At 42.3% G+C, this 20,333-nt stretch overlaps 2 long non-coding RNA genes across 2 annotated transcripts in view; one reads left to right on the plus strand and one right to left on the minus strand.

The window, feature by feature from the left end:
- Nucleotides 1–20,333, minus strand: part of LOC103675950 — a 48,354-nt gene that overhangs the window by 1,768 nt on the left and 26,253 nt on the right. Inside the window, exon 3 of the long non-coding RNA XR_571961.1 lies at nucleotides 1,462–1,555. This is a non-coding gene — a long non-coding RNA (uncharacterized LOC103675950). The remainder of the gene's footprint in view (nucleotides 1–1,461; nucleotides 1,556–20,333) is intronic.
- Nucleotides 1,550–18,801, plus strand: LOC121101887. Its single transcript, XR_005833932.1, has 3 exons — nucleotides 1,550–2,520; nucleotides 16,439–16,453; nucleotides 18,361–18,801. It is a non-coding gene; the product is annotated as an uncharacterized LOC121101887 (long non-coding RNA).

Below are 20,333 nucleotides of genomic sequence, written 5' to 3' on the forward strand. Positions count from 1 at the left end.
GAAGTTCCAAATAACGATACGTACGTTCCCTCACGGCAAAAACACAGGCACCTAACATTTACCCTAAATTATGCTAGTTAGTAGCAAAAATGCACTCGGTTAGACACAGCATGCCACAACATGGCATGTCTGAGTGTTTGCAGAATTTAGCATAATGAGAGTTGTAACCAGAAAAAAAGAAGAAAAATTAGGGAGAGCATTGACAGCTGAGTTCCAATGCCACACTACATGCATCTCTATGACTTCAGGATTGTCCTTACACTAAAAAAGCACCCCAGAGATTCAAAAAATCAAATGCTCGCTACTTTCACTTAAAAATACCTCAAGTAAACAAAGCATTCCAATTGAAAATTGGCAAAATGTCATAGAAGTACTTACAGAACCTCAATTAATTTCTTAGTTAACCAATTTGGTTATTAAATCAAAATTGAAAGCATAATTTGTAAAAGTAATAATGCTAAAAAAAACTTTTTAAAACTTTAAAATATATATAACTTAGAAATAACACGGAGCTCATGTATATTTGAAAAAACAAAAAACAAACAAAAAAACAGTAGTTTCTACCAAACAGATTATCAGGAGAAAAATGTGTGGGCTTTAAACCAACTCAGGAATCTTTACAATAAGATTTTATTGAAGAGAAAGTTTTTCACTATTTTCCTAAATATTGCTCAAGTTTAATTCTCAACCTAAATGAGAAGAACATGATTCTAGTGGGATCCAGTCAATACCAGAACAAGCTATTCATTGATCCCTTCCGCAGTCCATACCTTCAGCCTTGCAAACACTATGCCATACGTCAAAAATGAAACACAGATGAAAATGTGACATTTCTACAAATCCATCAATTCTGGGGCCACAACTAATAATCCAAAGTTCACCTCTAATGGATAGTGTCAGATACTTCATCTCTTTTTTTAATATTTTATTTTTAAGTAATCTCTACACTCAACATGGGCTTGAACCCACAACCCCAAGATCAAGAGTCACGTGCTCTGCCAACTGAGCCAGTCAGCACCCCCAGATAGTTCATCTTCTGTAATAAGGGACACAAATAATAACACTGCGTGGGTTATAAAGACATGCATACCTATAAAATGAAGAGGTGATTATTTAGAAAAAGGATGAATGCAATAAATAATGCAAATAATCCAAAAATATGTTAACTATACATAAAATATACTAAATATGAAAATACTTTAAAAGTTCAAATACCACCATGCATTTGTATTACTTTTATGTACATTTAAATATGCTGCAATGATGTTCAATGTTTTTATATTTCACCTTTAATTAGCTTAAATAATAAACATCTAAATATTGGTAGGAACACAAATTAATAGCAACAAAACACAAAAACTGATAAATATTTGCCAGTTCTGTGGCTCCCTTCTAGCTCACAAGCATAATTTTATAAAATTGCTATCTCTATCAACAATTTCAACTTCTTTTTGCACTTACTTTGAGTGGATTATGTTTCTACATGATTCTCGTACTCATCTCTAAAAGTACTAGAAGATTCCATGTCTGTTCTCAGTAGTTCCTGAATGACAGTCTGTGGACCAAGATAGGATGAAATTTTTGTCAGTCCACAGTTAAATGAGAAAAGCAAAGGCAACTTATTGAGCTTTTAATAAAGCTAAATTTATTCAATTTAAAGATTGTCCTTTATTTTGAGATTATCTCCTTTCCTCTTTCTTATGTTAAAATTTCTTTTTATAAAATAGAAGTGATGGTAAATGGCAGCTTTTCAAAAATCTTCCCTCCATGACAAAATACTGAGACATACTTATTTTGATGCCCCCCCACCAATTGTTATTTTACCAGTCCTAATTTTATTAAATCCAGAAATCAGCTAACTAACTACACCCCCTTCGTGGCATTTTAAGGTATGAACTCACACGCACGTGCGCACACACACAAACACACACACACACACAATGTTTTTGGAAAGACTCCTGAGGTAACCAGCTTCCAAAATGTCCCCAGTGACCTGTGCCCCTAGTATTCACACCCTTGTGTAGTCCCCTTCCACACTGTACCACAGATGATCTATGTGATCAATGGAACACCGCAGAAATGATGGTACATCAGTCCTGAGATTAAGTTCTAGAAAGCATTTCAGCTTTCACTGTGGTGGTTTTCTTTCTTCAATCACTCGCTCTGAAAGAAGCTAGAGGCCATGTCATGAGCAACACTACAGAGAGGCCCATGTGGTGAGGAACTGGAGCTTCCAGCCAGCAGCCATGTGAATGGGATTGGGAGCAGATCATCCAGCCCCAGTCTGGCCTTCAGATGATGCAGCCCATGAAAGATCCTGAGACAGAACCACCCAGCTAAGTTGCTCCCAAGTTCTCGACCTGCAGAAACTGAGAGATAATAAGTAGTTGTGTTTTAAATTACTACATTTGAGTTCATCTGTTATGGGACAACAAATAACTAATGTGACTCCTTTATCCTTTTTCAGCTGCAAGATGAACAGCTATCTAGCACCAGTGTAATGCCAAGACTGCTAAGCACGTATGTATTCATGCCTGTGTTGGGGGAGAGAAAGGATTAGCAAGGACTATGATCTCCATTATCCTGACTTTAGTTTACTTATGCTGACTCTTTCCTTCTCCGTTGCTTTTTCTACTTTTCTCATATTGACCAGAGCACTCAGTAAACTGAATAATCCATCTCCAGCAAGAAAATCAATTCTACAAGTTTGTAGGCTTAGTTTAAGGAATCATTCTATGTAAATATGGTGTTTTATCATAGTTTAGAAACCTGGTAAATTTCTCTTGACAGAATCCCTCACCTTAGCTGTCAGATCTCTCCTAGACCCGTCCCTACCTCAACAGAAGAGCACATCTCATATTCGCTGAGAAAATAGAAGCAACAGACATAATCCCTTTAAGTTCTCTCCTCCCACATTTAAACCATCTTTAAGTACTGAGGTGAAAGGTTATTGTTTTAGCAGCTGATGCCAGAGTTCCTCTCAGGGATAGAAAATGCCTTATTGAGGAAACTACCTTGATACGACACTTGAGGTATGGAAGAAGAAAGTCTGGCTTGTAATAAAACTGTGAAACAAAGTGATCGCTAAACAGATCTGCATTTTAAAAAAGAAGAATATGAAGACTGGAACAGGGCAAAGAGGAGAGGAAATGGGAGGAGCGTAAGGAGAGATGGGGCTTAACTAATGGCGTGGGAGGTTGAAGCTTGGGGAGAGAGTTCCAGCGATGGGGGAGCTGAAAGCATGTTTAAAATAGAAGTTTCTATTATTGGACTTCACATTGTTTTGTGTTGCTAAGGATATAAAATCCCTGAAGTCTTCAGTAATATCTGACACATGTACAAATGTCTTATGTGAGTGATTTGGGGGAAATCAAGGAAAAAAGAGGCAGAGGGGACTGGTCCGAGTTCTACAGCTGGACCGGCATGGAACCAAGGAATAGGAACATGAAAACTGAATTACAAGTGAGATGAAGAATTTAGTGGAAGCAGAAATTCAAAACCCAAGGAAACCATATGATGAAATTCCAGGAATTAACAAAAATCTTGGAGTAGACACTGAACTTTCGAATGAAGTCCCAGTGTGGAATGGGAACTTTTTAAAGTAAGCCAATTTTACTTAAATCTAAAAAAAAAAAAAAATCTACCTTAGCTGACATCTGGGTCCATATTCATGTATTCTTCTCTCATCTGTTCTGGCCTTTGACAAAACAGAGATGTCCAAAACTGAGCACTCTGCTTTTTAATGTCATCTGATATCCTTCCTTCTTGTGACCTTGCTCCATCAATTATTCTCTTTAATACATATAATCAATATTCTCCTCACTATCGGGATTTCCTCCACTGCTTATAGACAGGCTCAGGCCCAAACTACCACCACCTTGCAACACCGGATTTGAACTCTGAAAGCTTTAGATTTTGAATCCTTGATCTACTATTAGAAGTATAAACCTTGGGCTTATTACTTAACCTCTATAAACTCTCTTGGCTACAATTTCCTCATCAGAAAATGGGGATAATAATAGTATATAGCTCGCAGGAGTATGGTACGGATTAACTTGGTTAATGAGTGTAAATTGTCTGCCCAGTGCCTGGCAAATAGTAAGCCCTCTTACTTAACTGCTAATCACCATCATCATCATTCACCAGAATTCTCCAGAGTCATCTCCACTTTATGTCCACCTCTCTTCCACCATTCACTCTGTAACATCCAGAAGACTGGCTTCTGCCAAACTACTAAAATTGCTCTCATTATGGTAACCAGAGACTTCCTCATTGAGTAAATGCCAATGAATCTTTTCAGGCCTCCCTTTGCAATTCTTCTTCAGTACTTGATAGTCCTCGTCACCCAGCTTCTTGAAATGGTCCAGTCCTGGCTTCTCATCACATCACTCTCTCACCATCCTTTCTCTCTTCTCCCACTGACTCTTTCCCCACCACCTTTAAATGTGGGTGTGCCAAGAATTCTGCCCTTCATCATCTTCTGTTCTCATTCAGCACTCCTTGGGTGTATGTGTTCCTGACTTTAGCGGCCAAATCTCTACCCTGAACCAAGACCCTTCTGAGCTCTTGAGTCGAGCTGCCCACTAGGTATCTTGCCCTAGGTGTTTCATAAACCCAGCCATCCAAACCACATTTATAGGTACTGTTAACACAATCATCATTTTCTTTGACTTCCCCAGTTCTTTCCCTTCCCTAGTAGTCATGTTCGTGATTAACACCAGCTGTGATTCTTCCTGTCTCCATTCCTCATGACCTCACTGTAGTTCCGAGTCGGCCTTAGAGTCACATGGGCCTGGGTCCAAATATTAACTACGATGGTTCTTGGCCAAATTACTTAACCTCTCTGACCTCAGGTTTTTGTGATAGTGAAATGAGATATCAAATGCAAAATGGCAGCACATAGTAGGAATTCACCAAACGTTCCCCTACACCCCTTCCTTCAGGTCTCCTCACCACCTGCTGCAGTGCATTATCCATCTATTTGGTCTCTCTTGCCCCTTCCTCCTCCAAATTGCTCTAGAGTTAATCTTTCTAAAAAAAATAAATGTGATAGTATTATTTCTTTGCTTAAAAATCTTCAATATTTTCTTTTTTCCTATGGAACAAAGTCCAAATTCCTTAACATGATAAGTTCCAACTGGCTTTCTGGTCCCTTCTCCTCCAGACCAGTTAGTTACTCTAAAATATTGGCTGTTCACCAACTATTTCATGTACATACTGGCTTACATCTCTACACATGAGGATCCCTCTGGCTATAATTCCCTTCCCACACCCAAGGTCTTTTGTCCAACTGGCAAGCTTCTTCATCCCCGTCAAGACCTACCTGAAAAGCTGTCAATTATATGACAACAAAAGCTCAGCCACCAAAAACAGAAATAAACAAGCTAAAAAGTTTCTACACAGCAAAGAAAACAATCAATAAAATGAAAAGGCAATCTACAGATTAGGAGAAAATATCTTCAAATCATTTACCTGGGAAGAGTTAATATCTAAAATATATAAAGAACTCCTACAACTCAGTGGGGGAAAAAAAACAAACAACCCAATTAAAAAATGGAAAAAATTCTGAATAGACATTTTTCCAAAGATGATATACAAATGGTCAACAAGTACAAAAAAGGTGCTCAGTATCACTAATCCTCAAGGAAATGCATATCAAAAACCATAATGAGGGGCGCCTGGGTAGCGCAGTCGTTAGGCGGCTGCCTTCGGCTCAGGGCGTGATCCTGGCGTTCCAGGATCGAGTCCCACATCGGGCTCCTCCGCTGGGAGCCTGCTTCTTCCTCTCCCACTCCCCCTGCTTGTGTTCCCTCTCTCGCTGGCTGTCTCTCTCTGTCAAAATAAATAAATAAAATCTTTAAAAAAAAAAAAAAACCATAATGAGATATCACCTCGAGGATGTAGAGAAAAGAGAACCTCTGTACACTATTGGTGGGAATATAATTTTGGTACAGCCATTTTGGAAAACACTATGGAAGTTGCCACCCCCCCGCCAAGAACTATTCCTTAAAAACAAAACTACCAAGGAGCCTGGGTGGCTCAGTCAATTAAGTGTCCAACTCTTGATCTTAGCTCAGGTCTTGATCTCAGGGTTGTGAGTTTAAGCCCTGTCTTGGGCTCCATGCTAGGTGTGAAGCCTACTTTAAAGAAATTAAATTAAGTTAAATTTAATTTAATTTGAAAACTCAGAACTACCATATGATCCAGCAATCCCTAGTCTTGGGTATATATCCAAAAGAAGTGAAATCAGTACCTCAAAGAGATACCTGCACTCCCATGTTCACTGCAGCACTATTCATAATAGCCAAGACAGGGGAAAAAACTTAATTACCCATTGAGGACAAATGTATTAAAAAGTAGTGATATACATATATGCTACAATTGTATTATCTATTTGTCTATGAGCACACACACACAGACAGGCATAAACAATAAAATATTATTCAGCCTTAAAAAAGAAAGAAACCCTGGCATTTGTGACAACTTGGATGAACCTAAAGGACATTAAGCTGAGTGAAATAAGCCAGATGCAGGAAGAAAAAGACTGCATGTGGAGTCTTACTTATATGTGGAATCTAAACAAGTCAAACACATAGAAGCGGAGAGTAGAATGGTGGTTGCCAGGGGTGTTGGAGGTGGGGGAACTGGAGAGATGTTGGTCAAAGGAAGGGTATGAAGTTTCAGTTATATAGGATGAATAAGTTTCCAGATATAATGTACTGCATAATGACTTGTATTGAATACTGGAACTTTGCTAACAGGTTAGATTTGAGGTGCTCTCACCACAAAAAAGAAAAAAAATGGTAACTCTTTTTGGGTGAAGAAGTGGATTTGTTAATTAGCCTGACTGCATTAATCCTTTCACTATGAATATACATATAAAATCATGTTATATACCTTAAATACATAACTTTTTTATTTAAAAAAATTTAAGGTGTCATTAAGAGGGTGACACCTATTATTTACTGGTTCAGAATTTAAAAAAAAACAAACACAACTATTCTAGGGGGTGGGTGGCTGGCTGAGTTGGTGGAGCATGTGACTCTTGATCTCGGGATGGTGAGTTAGCCCTTACTTTAAAAAAACAACTGTACTGTACACACACACACACCACACACACACATGCCCCAAAACACACATAAAGGGAGAAGGAGAGAGGAAGAAAGAATGATAAATGTGGATACAGCACAATGTTGAAAACTGGTGAATCTGGGTAAGAATCATTTGGAACTTACAAAAAAGTTGCAAAACTCTATATAATTCTGGCTTTTATGTAAGTTTGAAATTATTTCAAAAGAAAAAAAGAAGAAATCATGAAGCAATCTAACCATGCGGTAACAATCAAACAAACCCAAGTTGAGGAACATTTCACCAAACAACTGGCCTAGATTCTAAAAATGTCAATGTCGTGAAAAAAGAGAGGAAGCTGAGGGGGAAGGAGGGAGGTGGGGGTCAGCTGAGGAAATGTTGGAGATCAAAGGAGACTAAAGAAACATGGCAACTAAATGCAATGTGTAACCCTGGGTTGGATGTTAAACTAGAAAAAAAAAAACTGCTATAAAACACATTCTAGAAACAGGTGGTGAAACTTGAAAATGGACTCTTTATTATAGAATAGGATTATAGTAATATTAAGTTTGCTGAACTTAAAAATAGCACTGTATGAGAATGTTCTTGTTCTTAAGAGATATACCCTCAGGTATTTAGGGGCAAATGATGGTAATGTCTGCAACTTTAATTTGCTTCAGCAAAATTCATAATAACTAAAATGCATGTATTGAGAGAGAAAGAGAGAGGGTATAGCAAAATGTTAACAATTGGTGAATCTGAGTTAATGTTTACCTTTCTTGCAAATTTTCCATGTTTGAATATTTTTCAAAATACAGTTGTTTTTTTTTTAAGATTTTACTTATTTATTTGACAGAGATAGAGACAGCCAGCGAGAGAGGGAACACAAGCAGGGGGAGTGGGAGAGGAAGAAGCAGGCTCATAGCGGAGGAGCCTGATGTGGGACTCGATCCCATAACGCCGGGATCACGCCCTGAGCCGAAGGCAGACCCTTAACTGCTGTGCCACCCAGGCGCCCCTCAAAATACAGTTTTTTAAAAAGCTATCGCTTATGTAAATTTTTTCCCACTCTCCCAGATAGAATTAATGCTGCCTCCTCTAAGCTGCTATAAATGTTTTAATTTTAACTCAAAAATGCTCAGATTGCGTTGTAATTATTTATTTAAGCATTTGTCTTATTCTATTAGATTGAGAGCTTCTTGGGGCAGGAACTTAAATTGCCCTTTGGAATTTAATAATGGGAGAAGTATTCTAACTGAGGGCCATTTTATTTGCTGGCATGGTATTAGTAGAGTACTTCGACACTACAGTTTGGGCTCATGGCCAGACATGGCTGGACATTCCTGAGATGAGAGCTAGAACAGAGCATAGGAAAGTGCTGGAGTTGATATACAATGTAAATCCCTTTATGGAGACTTCTGCTGGCAAAGCTGGGCAGCCGTCTGGTCCCAAGCAGATACACAAGAGTGCTGTATGTTTGAGGGAGAGTCCCATGAAAGTAGAGCCAAATTACCCCTGATGCCTGGAACACAACACCCATATATGTGTCTCATCACTTCCAACACGCGTGCAAGAGGACAGACCCATCCTCAGCTGGCCACAGGGCTAATTATACGACCCATGCGTTAGAGGATCAAATGACTGGCGCGTGTAGGCGAAACCATGCTCCTCCCATCCCACCATCGCTTGCTTTGATCAAGAATTCGGAAACAGTCTTTCTCCATAATACTGAGAAGAGAGCTTCTATCCTGCTATCTGCCCACTTCCCTTACCTGCTCCTCAAGGAAAGAAACAGATTACTTCTATGATGGGTGGGGCTGTGTACAGGGTCATTATACACTCACTACCCAAGCTCCTTTCAAGTTCCTCATTCAGAGATGTCGGCCCCACAGGCCATGTGTTCTTCTCTCCTCATGCAGAGGTGGGTGAAGCCGTTTGCAGTGACCTTTCCTATGTCCAGGGGAATAGTTCAATTCCTGGAGGAAGAAACGAGAAGCCAGTTTGGCCTCGGGTGGAAGCCACATTGTTCAGACTAGCTTTAGCAGCAAGAAAGATGATTATTTCAGTCCCAGTCTGTTTCTTCTAACTATCTCGTTTTGGTCCAGCACTTGGAGAAGAAAGGGGCGTTGAAGGGCCCTATCAGAATCCCCACAATATTTTACTAATCTTTGAGTCTCAGTGGTGGCTTGTTCTACGACAAGCCCTCAATAAATTTTTGTTGTCTTGAACTCAGACAGTGTGACGCACACACGAGCATATGACTGCTCACAGCTATCATCGTGGTGGGGGTTGTGTTTTTATCATCATACAAAGTGATTTTTTGAAGCTTTTCTAGTTTGAGGGCTCTGAGGCTGCAAGGAAGCTGGCTTTCGTTAGTAGAAGAGAGAGAGCTGCGTCTCTGGGCTTCACTATGATTGCGATGCCAGGGAGTGATATCCCAGGGGAGCTGTCACGCGGCTCTTGACGGCAATTCTAGCAAGAAGGTGGTAGAAACACAATTTTAGCAATAATGATCAAACAGTTTTTGAAATTTTCCTTTATCCTTGAAACGCCTTGTGTTGCTGAAAGTCTATTCATTACTGATCATTCATCTGTAGCAAGTCAGCTCTTTCTGTATCCGGACACAGAAGTGACAGCACGGGGAGGATTCTGACAGAGAGATAAAGGCTCCTAGGCACAGTGGGAGAGCCAGAAAGGTAAAAGTGAACAGCAGCTCGAGGAGGTAGGTGATAAAAACAAAACCGAGGAAGGAGAAGCTACTAGAAAGGCATCTTACTTAAAGGGGCTTTGGTTTTTAAAAGGGACACCACAGCCCTTTAATGTGCTTACTGGGACCATCTGTGGTACCCCCATCTTCTTTTGGGTCCATTCCCCAGGATGCGCAACTTCTCCCTGTCTCCTTCACCTCAACCTGTAAATGTGCCCAAAGTTCTTAGATCCGCAGAAGCCTCAAACTACCCTCCAGTGACCACTCTCTTGCCTCCTCATTGCGTATCCTAGTGCCCCCGAAGTGTGGCTCGTGGCCAGCCGCATTGGCAGCACATGGGAGTACCTTTGAGATGCGATCTTCAGGCCTACCCTAGACCTACTGAGTCAGAACCTCCGTAGGTGAGGGTCCAAGAGCTTGTGCTTTAACATGCTCTCCAGGTGATTCTGAGGCGCCCGAGTTTGAGAAGCACTCGCTGCCTGCGGCCGTGTCTCTGCTCCCTCACCCTTTTGGAACCCCTTCCTCTGTCCCTTTAAAGTTTGATTCTCCAAGGCCCTGTCCTGGCCTCTTCTTTTCTTGAGCTATATCCTTTCTCTAAGTGATCTCAGCCACCCAAAGACTGATTTAGTTGCTCGTTTGGACATAGGTGTGCATAAATTTGAGAATTACTCCATTACTCCCAGCCCCCAACATGTCCAGTTGCCTTCTGGACCTTTCTACCAAAATGTTGCACAGTTTTCTAAACTTGGTATGTCTAAAACAAACCCAGTATCTCCTCCTACACCCACTTTGCATCTATTTAACGCACTGGGTTGTAGGGTAGCACTGCCATCCACTCAGTCACCTTGAACTCCTCGGCATCCTGCTTCCTCTCACCCACCCCTGGCCAGTCTGCAAGCACGAACGATTCCACTTCCACCACTTCCCCAGTGTGCGCCCTGTCAATGCCCATCTTCCCTGATCAGTCCGTCCTTCATGCTGCCACCCCATCACCTCCTCACTTAAATCCCTTTCATGAATCCCCGTTGTTGACCTGAGAACTTCTACGCTCCTTACCCTGGCCTCACCTCCAAATGTCTTTCCCATCCATTCTCCCGTTCATCAACACATGAGTATTTCAGTAATAGCAAATTACCTCCCATTCTTGGAATGGCCCGTGCTGCTTCACAAGTTTGTGTCTTGGTATGTACTGGTAGCTGATTCTGATCTGCCCTATCTTCTGTGAGCCTTGCGCCGTCAGCAAACTTCTATTCAACCCCTAGAACCTCACTCCAAGGTCAAATCTTCTGTGAAGTCTTCCTTACACTATAGAGTACTTACTACTGTCTGTCTCCTCAATAAGACGCGATCACTTTGATGGCCAGAAGCCTGCCTTATCTGCCTTACTTGCCAGCACCAAGCTGAGGCTCTGACATCGAGGGTGTTTAAAAAAAAAATTCTCCTTATGTTGATTCATTCACCCAACAAAAATCCACTGAACGTACATCACACAAGGAGCATTGTGGATACAGTAAGCAAGACAAAAATTCTCTGCCCTCTAAGACTTTATCATCCAATTAGGAAGCTAATAAGCCAATAATTTTAACAGTGTACTCAATGCTACACACGAGGGATAAGCTTAGGGAGTTACATCGGGTGACACCTAAATCAGTTTTGAGGTAATCTTATTGTGCCCTTGGTAACACATGCAGTCTTTGGATCTGCAAGGAAAAATTATCATATGAATTTTTAAAGAATATCGCAATATTAGGGGCAGCTGGGTGGCTTAGTCGTTAAGCGTCTGCCATTGGCCCAGGGCGTGATCCCAGGGTACTGGGGTTGAGCCCCCCCATCAGGCTCCCTGCTCCGCTGGGAAGCCTGCTTTTCCTCTCCCACTCCCCCTGCTTGTGTTCCCTCTCTCACTGGCTGTCTCTCTCTGTCAAATAAATAAATAAAATCTTAAAAAAAAAAAAAGAATATCGCAATATTGTTGATATCATTGCCAATCATAGGCATATCTGTCCTTCTTGAGTAAATCTCCCTCCCTCTACTTAAGTCTGAGAAGGGAAAATATGAAAACTCTCCATGTGATTTTCACCATGGCAGCTGCCCCGGGCAGGTAAACAGGAGCCCCTCAACAGCTTTTCTTTCAAACGGGGCTGAGGAAAGAGTAAGACCTCTGGCTGCTGACCGTCACAATCAGTGCGTTCCATCACTGCCCCACGTCGTGAGCTCCTTTAACCTAATCTTCAGAAGCTCTGTCCGATGGCAGAGGTAAGACAATGCTAAAAAGGCACAATGTCAAGTTCACCTGCATACATCTGCTTTCCCTCATTCATTTCGCACCATTTGGGCCACAAGAAGAGTAACCTATGTTTCGTTACTAAAGGACATCGAGGTATGATAAATTTCATTTGTGGGTGACCCTCCTTTCTTCAAAATGACAGCCAATAAAAACATCTGAAAGGACATATAACTAAACTGAGCAAGGCTTACATTCACCATACAGTCATGAAAATATCTGCTTAGAGAAAGAATGTTTTCCATACAGTTTTGGAATTCTTTAGAATGATGGTTTCCATACCCAGCTAATGGTTATGGTTGCCTTGCTAACTTTTTTCTCAATTTCAAGATAAACACATCACCACCAAGCATTACTTGCAAACATACTAGATCAGCAGTTCTCAAATTTGAGCATGCATCGGAATCACCCAGAAGCCTTGTTAGAATGCAAACTTCTGGGTCCCACCTTAGAGTTTCTGACTCAGTAGATTGGGGAGGGACCAAAGATTTTCTAGTTCTAAAAAATTCCCAGGCGATGCTGCTACTGCTGACCCAGGGACTACATTTCAAGAACCAGCAAAGCCAAGGGTAGACCTGACAATCTTTACCACCAAGAGAGACTAATCCGATGTGCCTCAAGAAAACCAAATCATAAGAAAAGCAAATAATCGCTGCAATTATACATTTTTAAAAAGATTTTGTTTGTTTACTTCAGAGAGAGAGAGAGACAGCGCAAGCTTAAGGAGGGGGGCAGAGGGAGAAGCAGACTCCCCACTGAGCAGGGAGCCCGATGTGGGACTTGATCCCAGGACCCTGGGATCATGGCCTGAGCCAAAGGCAGATGCCTAACCAACTGAGCCACCCAAGCACCCCCACAATTAGACATTTTAACAGCCTTTGCCTATTCCATGCTACTTAAAGGAGGAAAACACGAGCAATTCTAACACTCACAACACCCGCAATTCTATTCTCCTCTGAAAAACAACTGCAGCAAAGGCAGAATACACCTACAATAAAGAAATCTCTTCCATACACTCCCATTCTCCTGAGGTTTCCTTCTTCCCACAGAGTGGTGCCAGTGGAAAGAATTTTAGGAACTACTTTCATCCTCATTTAGTGACTGACGTGTTAACATCAGGTGAGTTTAAGTAAAGGGTCCAATTAACATTTAAAGCAGGCGCCTTAGGGGCGCCTGGGTGGCACAGTGGTTAAGCGTCTGCCTTCAGCTCAGGGCGTGATCCCGGCGTTATGGGATCGAGCCCCACATCAGGCTCCTCCGCTATGAGCCTGCTTCTTCCTCTCCCACTCTCCCTGCTTGTGTTCCCTCTCTCGCTGGCTGTCTCTATCTCTGTCGAATAAATAAATAAAATCTTTAAAAAAAAAAAAAAAAAGCAGGCGCCTTGGTGCTCTCAGGAAAAGAATTAAGGATTTGCTGTCACACTATTCACTCCTTTATGTTTACAAAAGTTGAAGGGACTACCCAAAATGCCAACATAATACAGAGGAGGCATTTGTGATGGTTAATTTTATGTGTCACCTTGACTGGGCCAGGCGAGAGCAGGGCCCAGATGTTTGAACACGATTCTGGGTGTCTGTGAGGGTCTTTTTGAAGGAAATTAACATTTGACTCAGTAGACTGAGTCAAGCAGCCTCCCTGGTTCCCCAATGTGGGTGAGCCTCAGCTGTAGGCCTGAACAGAACAAAAAAGGTAAGAGGGAACTCTTCCTTCCTGACTGCCTTGAGCTGGGACATGGGTCTTTTTCCTGCCATCAGACTCAAACTGAAACATTGGCTCTTTTTGGGTCCCAAACCTGACGGCTTTTGGACTAGAACTCACACCGTCAGCTCTCCTGGGTCTCTGGCTTGCTGCCTGAAGATCTTAGGACTTCTCATCCTCCATTGGTGCGTGAGCCGATGCCTTATAATAAATCTCTTTATAGATATATGAGATTATACACACACACACACACACACTCACATCCTGTTGATTCTGTTCCTCTGAGGAATCCTGACTAATACAGCAGTGGACCAAAATTTCCTTCTAAATCACCTGTTTTCCACTTTAATTTCTACTTCACTAAAGATCAGCACAATTCCTGGCAACCTGTACTGAAGTCCCTTTATAAAGGATGTCTGTAACTTGACATTTCAGAGGTGACTCTGATTCAGTGACTCACTGGTGATCTCAGCCCTGTTGTGCTGCCAGCCCTGGAAGTGATATCAAGGTTGGGACTTGCTGAAAGGGGAATGTGTGCTCATTTAAGATAGCGACTGTAATAACCCAGGCAGTGTTGAGTTTCCTTTGTTATTATCAGAGAGTAGAGAAGTTAGAAGTGATATCAAAGGCAGAAATAATATTTGCAGTCACCATCACTTGCAAGGATCCTGTTCCGTTTCTGTGTGTATGTGTGTGCACATGCGCACACACTCCTTCTCAAACTTCTGGAAGCTTCTAGTTGTACTTCTGAACATAAGGAAGCCATGGAGGACATGTCAATTCATTAAAAAGAGTACCGGCATTTTGCAGGAGATGGTAACTTGAAGAGAAGCATTTGGGGGCGCCTGGGTGGCACAGCGGTTAAGCGTCTGCCTTCAGCTCAGGGCGTGATCCCGGCGTTCTGGGATCGAGCCCCACATCAGGCTCCTCTGCTATGAGCCTGCTTCTTCCTCTCCCACTCCCCCTGCTTGTGTTCCCTCTCTCGCTGGCTGTCTCTATCTCTTCAAATAAATAAAAAATTTAAAAAAAAAAAAATGAAGAGAAGTATTTGCTAGCACGAAAGAGCAAATAACCTGCATAACATGAACACTCCACTCTGAGTACTAACGTAGGTAACCGCTTCGGTAATTCTGCCATCAACAAGAGTGCTCCAACGGCCTTGCTGTGCAGCGCTATTGGAATAAAGTGAGGAATCTTTCCGTATAAGCCGAAGGAACCCCAGAACGCCGCTCAGGTTAAGATAGCTTCCGTAGAGGGCTCGGCATTTCTGCTTCTACCAGAGCAAACAGGGCTACTCTACAGGTTACTGGAATCTAGTAGATATTCACCAATCTGCCAGGCCCAGGGAAATTTGTATATTAGTCACGATCTAGGGAATACTGTTGGGACTAGCTTGAAGAGATCCAGATGATGTGAGTTTGGGTCAAAATAATACTAATATTAGGGGCACGTGGCTGTCTGGTCATGAGCTCGAGCCCCTCCATATCTAGCATGGAGCCTGCCTAAGATTCTTTCTATCCCTCTCCCCCTCCCTCTCTTAAAAAAAAACTAATATTAATGGTAACTTCCACCTAATGAGCAGTGAAAATTACATTAATGGTTAACCCTAAGAAGAAGGTATTGGGGCGTCTGGGTAGCTCAGTTGGTTAAGCACCTGCCTTCGGCTAGGGTCATGATCCCAGGGTCCTGATCAGGGAGTCCGCTTCTCCCTCTCCCCACCCCCCACCCCCTCTCATGCTCTTTCTCACTATCTCTCTCTCTCTCTCAGATAAATAAATAAAATCTTAAAAAAAAAAAAAAGAAGAAGAAGAAGGTATTTTTAAGTGACCTGCCCAAATTCATACAGCTAATAAGTAGGAAATATCTGACCCCAAGTGCTTCTAATTCCAAAGCATGTTCTTTTTTTTTTTTTTAATTTATTTATTTGAGAGAGGGAGAGAGAAAGAGAGAGCATGACTGGGGGAAGGGGCAGTGGGAGAAGCAGACTCCCCGCTGAGCAGGGAGCCAGATGTGGGGCTTGAACCCAGGACCCTGGGATCATGACCTAAGCTGAAGGCAGCTGGTTGAACAACTGAGCCACCTAGATGCCCCCCAGGGCATGTTCTCTTAACTGCAATTCATTTCTGCCTTCCAAAGGAATGACTAATCTTTAAGGAAATGTCACCAATCAAATATACATAAATAAGAATGAGAGATCACATTACGTCTAGACTATTCATCCAATTAGGGTGATAGTCACTTGGTCAAGGAGGCTAAGAATTCCAGTACTGAACAGAAATATTCGCGGTACCTGTACACAGAATAAGGAAGGGGCTGACAAGGATCCCTTTTTTGACCAAACTTTGGTCCAGCTCTTTTGAGCTCTCTTCTTGACCAGGCTGTGTCCCAGTCAGATCCTCAGCCTGCTTATGACCAGTTCCGCATAATCTTGCTAAGCCAGTTTAGCAAGAATCCCCCAACCCTTGGTATCTACCCAAGTTCCTCTTAGTAATTTTCCATCCATTGATGCCTCTCATCCTGCCTGTTGGCTATAACCCCCACCCCCGCTACTCCTGTGTATTCAGAGTTGAATGCCATCTCTCACACCTATCCCAAGTCTTGACCCCTAATGATTTGACCCCTAAAGATTTGAATAAAGTCTTCTTTGCCTATTTAATTTGTCTGATACAATTTTCCTTTGACAGGGCAAAGGAAGAGCTGTGAGTACAATCATACTCTCTCATCCTTGCAGTCACAGAGTACCTGGTGATGACTCAACAAACCTACCATTACAGGGAGCTCCCAAGTCCAGCCTGCCTAGAGAATTGTTCAGAATGCTTGACTGTGGGAACCTTCCTGCAAGCTAAGAAGATAAGGCAAAGAGTGGGAAGGGGGGAGGAGAGGACCAGGCTACAATTTTAAGGAAAAAAGGAGCCTTCCAGTTTAAACCAGAGAACTGGGTACAAGATCCCTCTCTTCACCCATCTCAAATCCCACCGAAAGATATTTTGCTAGAAAGGTATTTTGAGAAAGAATGAAGTAATAACAGGAGTACAAAAATAAGAAAGGTAGCCATCCGAGGACCAGAAATCCTGAGAACTCCTAGAGGGCACAGAGAGTGTTAGAATGGGATTAACAAAGAAAGAGCTAAAGCCCCACAGTTTAAACACCTCAGGGGAACATAGGTCTTGAAAAGAAGTTCCACAGAAGCTTTAAGCTGGGTGGCAACCGAAAGTACAGAAGTGCCCCACAGACAATCATTAGGGTAATTTGTTAACAAGCAGCATTCTGAGCCACTGGGGAAGTTGGGACCTCCAGTGCTCTCTGCCTAAACAAATTTAGCTTTTGCCTTCCAGCTACACATGGAAAACAGATCTAGAAAAGAACAAAAAAAAAAAAAAAAAGAGCTCTTGGTAGTTAAAGTATAATTACAGGGGGGAGGAAATCCAATAGAAGGGTTGAATTTATTAGAATGTACACAAGCAAGGACTCAATCTGTCATCTGGACGTAAAGGAGAACTTACAGGTTAAAGACTGTGGTGAGACAGTCATTCAAACTAGATTCAGATAAACACTCAGGCAGTTTACAACACTCATCCTATCTGAAAAAATTACTTCAGGTGTTTGCTCACACAAAACGAAACAAATCCAAGAGAGAGAGTGACATGGGTTTCAGAATGAAATTGCAACAGGCGATTTTAGGAATGAGATGCTCAGTATTCTTTCTTTCCAGCCTAATGCTCGCAACAGATTAGTCACCAAATTCAAACTTGGACTTTGGCCTTATTCCTTTCTTTAATCACTCCAGCCCTACACAGATTCTCCCCTGTTTCTGTCATACTTTTGGTGCTGGGGTATTAAAAAATCCTCATTATCAGAGGGCTCTCTGGAAAACCGAACTTTTCTTGCTAATGCCTTAAAAATTCCTGATTCTCTTTCACTGTTCATAATTTTAAAAATAGTTTTAAATGTATTTGTCCTCTCTTTGGCCAAAGTAAACAGACAGTGAACAAAATGCTACTTGTTCCTCAATTCAGGATCTTGTATTACCATGGAACGGGTCACCATTCCCCATAATCAAAATGTTTGCCCCAAAACCCAGAAAAACAATCAAGTGACATGCCCACCAGGACCATAGCCACTTGGTGGCAGAGTCTGGGTTAGAACCCTCATATTCTGACTCCTGGTGTTACGGACTGAATTTTGCCACCACCACCCGCCCACACGCCACCAAATTCATATGTTGAAACTTTAACCCCCAATGTGACTATATTTGGAGATAGGGCTTCTCAGAGGTAATTTAGGTTAAACGAAGTCATAAGGGGTGCCTGGGTGGCTCAGTTGGTTGACCATCTGACTCTTGGTTTCAGCCCAGGCTATGATCTCAGGGTCCTGGCATCGAGCCCCGCGTCCAGCTCTGCCCTCATTGCTGAATCTGCTTGAGATTCTCCCTCTCCTTCTCCTTCTGCCTCTCTCTCTCTCTCTCTCTCTATCTTGAAAATAAATAAATAAATAAATAAATAAATAAATAAATAAAATCTTTTTTAAAAAAGTAGGATCCTCATCTGATAGGACTGGTGGCCTTATAGGAAGAGAAAGAAAGATCTCAATCTCTCTTTGCACATAGGCACACACACCGAGGAACAGCCATGTAAACACACGAGAAGGGGGAGCCTGCAAGCTTGGAAGAGAACTCTTACCAGAACCTAACTATGCTGGCATCTTGATCTCGGACTCCAGCCTCCCGGAATCATGAGAAAATAAATTTCTGTGGTTGAAGCCACCTAAGCAGACTGCTATAGACTGAATGTTTGTATTCCCCCAGATTCATGTGTTGAAATCTCATCCCCAGTGGGTTGGTATTAGGAGGTGGGACTTTGACAGGGTGGAGCCCTCCACGAGTGGATTAGGGCCCTTATAAAAAGATCCGAGAAAGACCCCTGACCCCCTTCTGCTGTGAGGTTATAGCATCTATGAGGAAGCAGACTCTCACCAGACAGTGAATCTGCCGTTGCCTTGATCTTGGACTTCACGTCCAGAACTGTGGGAAATAAATGTCTATTGTTCATAAGCCTCCCGGTCTACCGTGTTCTCTTACAGAAGCCCAAACAGACTAAGACACTCAGCCAAATCCCATTTCACTTCTCTCTGCTCATTCTCGAATCAGTTGTTTGTCAAGTGCATTTTTATCAGTGGTCACTGTCACAGATAAAGAAGATGTCGACTATCTGAAGTGAATAGCTCTTTCTACAAAATAAACACTCCTCTTTTAGTATTCGCTTACTTAGTATGCTTCTGCCTCTTCTGCAAGCATAGCCAACAGAGTTATGGGATTGACTTTTTCATCCTTCCCCCCACCAGCAACTATATTTCTACTCAATTTTACCAAACTGTTTTTTAGCTTCGTGGTGAGGTAACTGTTTTTCCATCACTCAACAGAACATCTATCATAATTTTATCTTATTATTTTTATGGATATATAATTGACATAACATTTTATTAGTTTTAGGTGTATATCATGATTTTATTTTATGTTATTACTATTTGAGAGACAGAGTGAGCAAGCGAGAGAGAGCAAGCACAAGTGGGGGAGCAGCAGAGGGAGAAGCAGACTCCGGGCTGAGCAAGGAGCCCGATGCGGGGCTCAAGCCCAGGACTCTGGAGATCATGACCTGAGCCACAGGCAGACGCTTCACCAACTGAGCCACCCAGGCGCCCTCTATCATGATTTTAAACATCAAACTCACCCTTCTGAAAATAGCCACGGCTTAACCAAGTTTACAGATGCTATAAAATGTCATTTTACTTTTCACTGCGTATCAGCCTTAAGAATCCATTTAAACAGACAAGTGAGCACATTCACTCTGCTGACAGTGCTAAGACAGAAGACTGGCTAACATCAGGTCAGGCCCCACTTGTATCTTGAAATGGTAAGGAGACAGCAATATTTTCTCATTTATTTTCTTCTTCTTTTCCCAAGAGTCTCTTTGTAATTCCTACCCGCTGGAGCAGCCAAATTCCAGCATCTGCCTTTTTAAGCTTAGAGAGAATCTAGAGATCGAGTGTCTGCAGTCCTGTGACCAGCCAGGACGAGCAGTTTTGCGGAAAAAAGAGATAACCATGGCCTCTATCTGAAACACGTTCCACTGAGGGGAGGTTTAAAGGAGACCTTGTAAGGTGGAAGAAACAAGGGGTTTCAACAAATAGTGGTCTTCGAGTGGGGGGATGCAAACACCTCTACACGGTACGAGACACCAGCAGCTCAGGGAATCGGTCCCCAGAGACGCAACATAAATTCAACAATCTCCCTGCCTGAGCTCTTGCCTGGGCGGCACGAGCAGATTCTTCCTTTCCCCAATAGTCTTTCTTCCGTTTACAAAGGACGAGAACACCTCTCACCTGTGCCAGTCTTACCACGGGCATCAAATAGAAAGAAGATTGGGAGTGATGGTGCGGAAGCAACCAGCGGCTGTAAGGACTGAGTAGCACACTCTTGTGCAAGTCGGGGGGGCTTCTGATGCTCTGGCTTCAGCAACACGGAAGGAGGCCTGTGAGAGTCGCAAACCTAGCATTCCAAATGATTTTTGGCAGTGGGTCAGT

This window comes from Ursus maritimus, unplaced genomic scaffold, assembly GCF_017311325.1.
Source record: "Ursus maritimus isolate PB19 unplaced genomic scaffold, ASM1731132v1 scaffold_11, whole genome shotgun sequence".
NCBI classification, from domain to species: domain Eukaryota; kingdom Metazoa; phylum Chordata; class Mammalia; order Carnivora; family Ursidae; genus Ursus; species Ursus maritimus.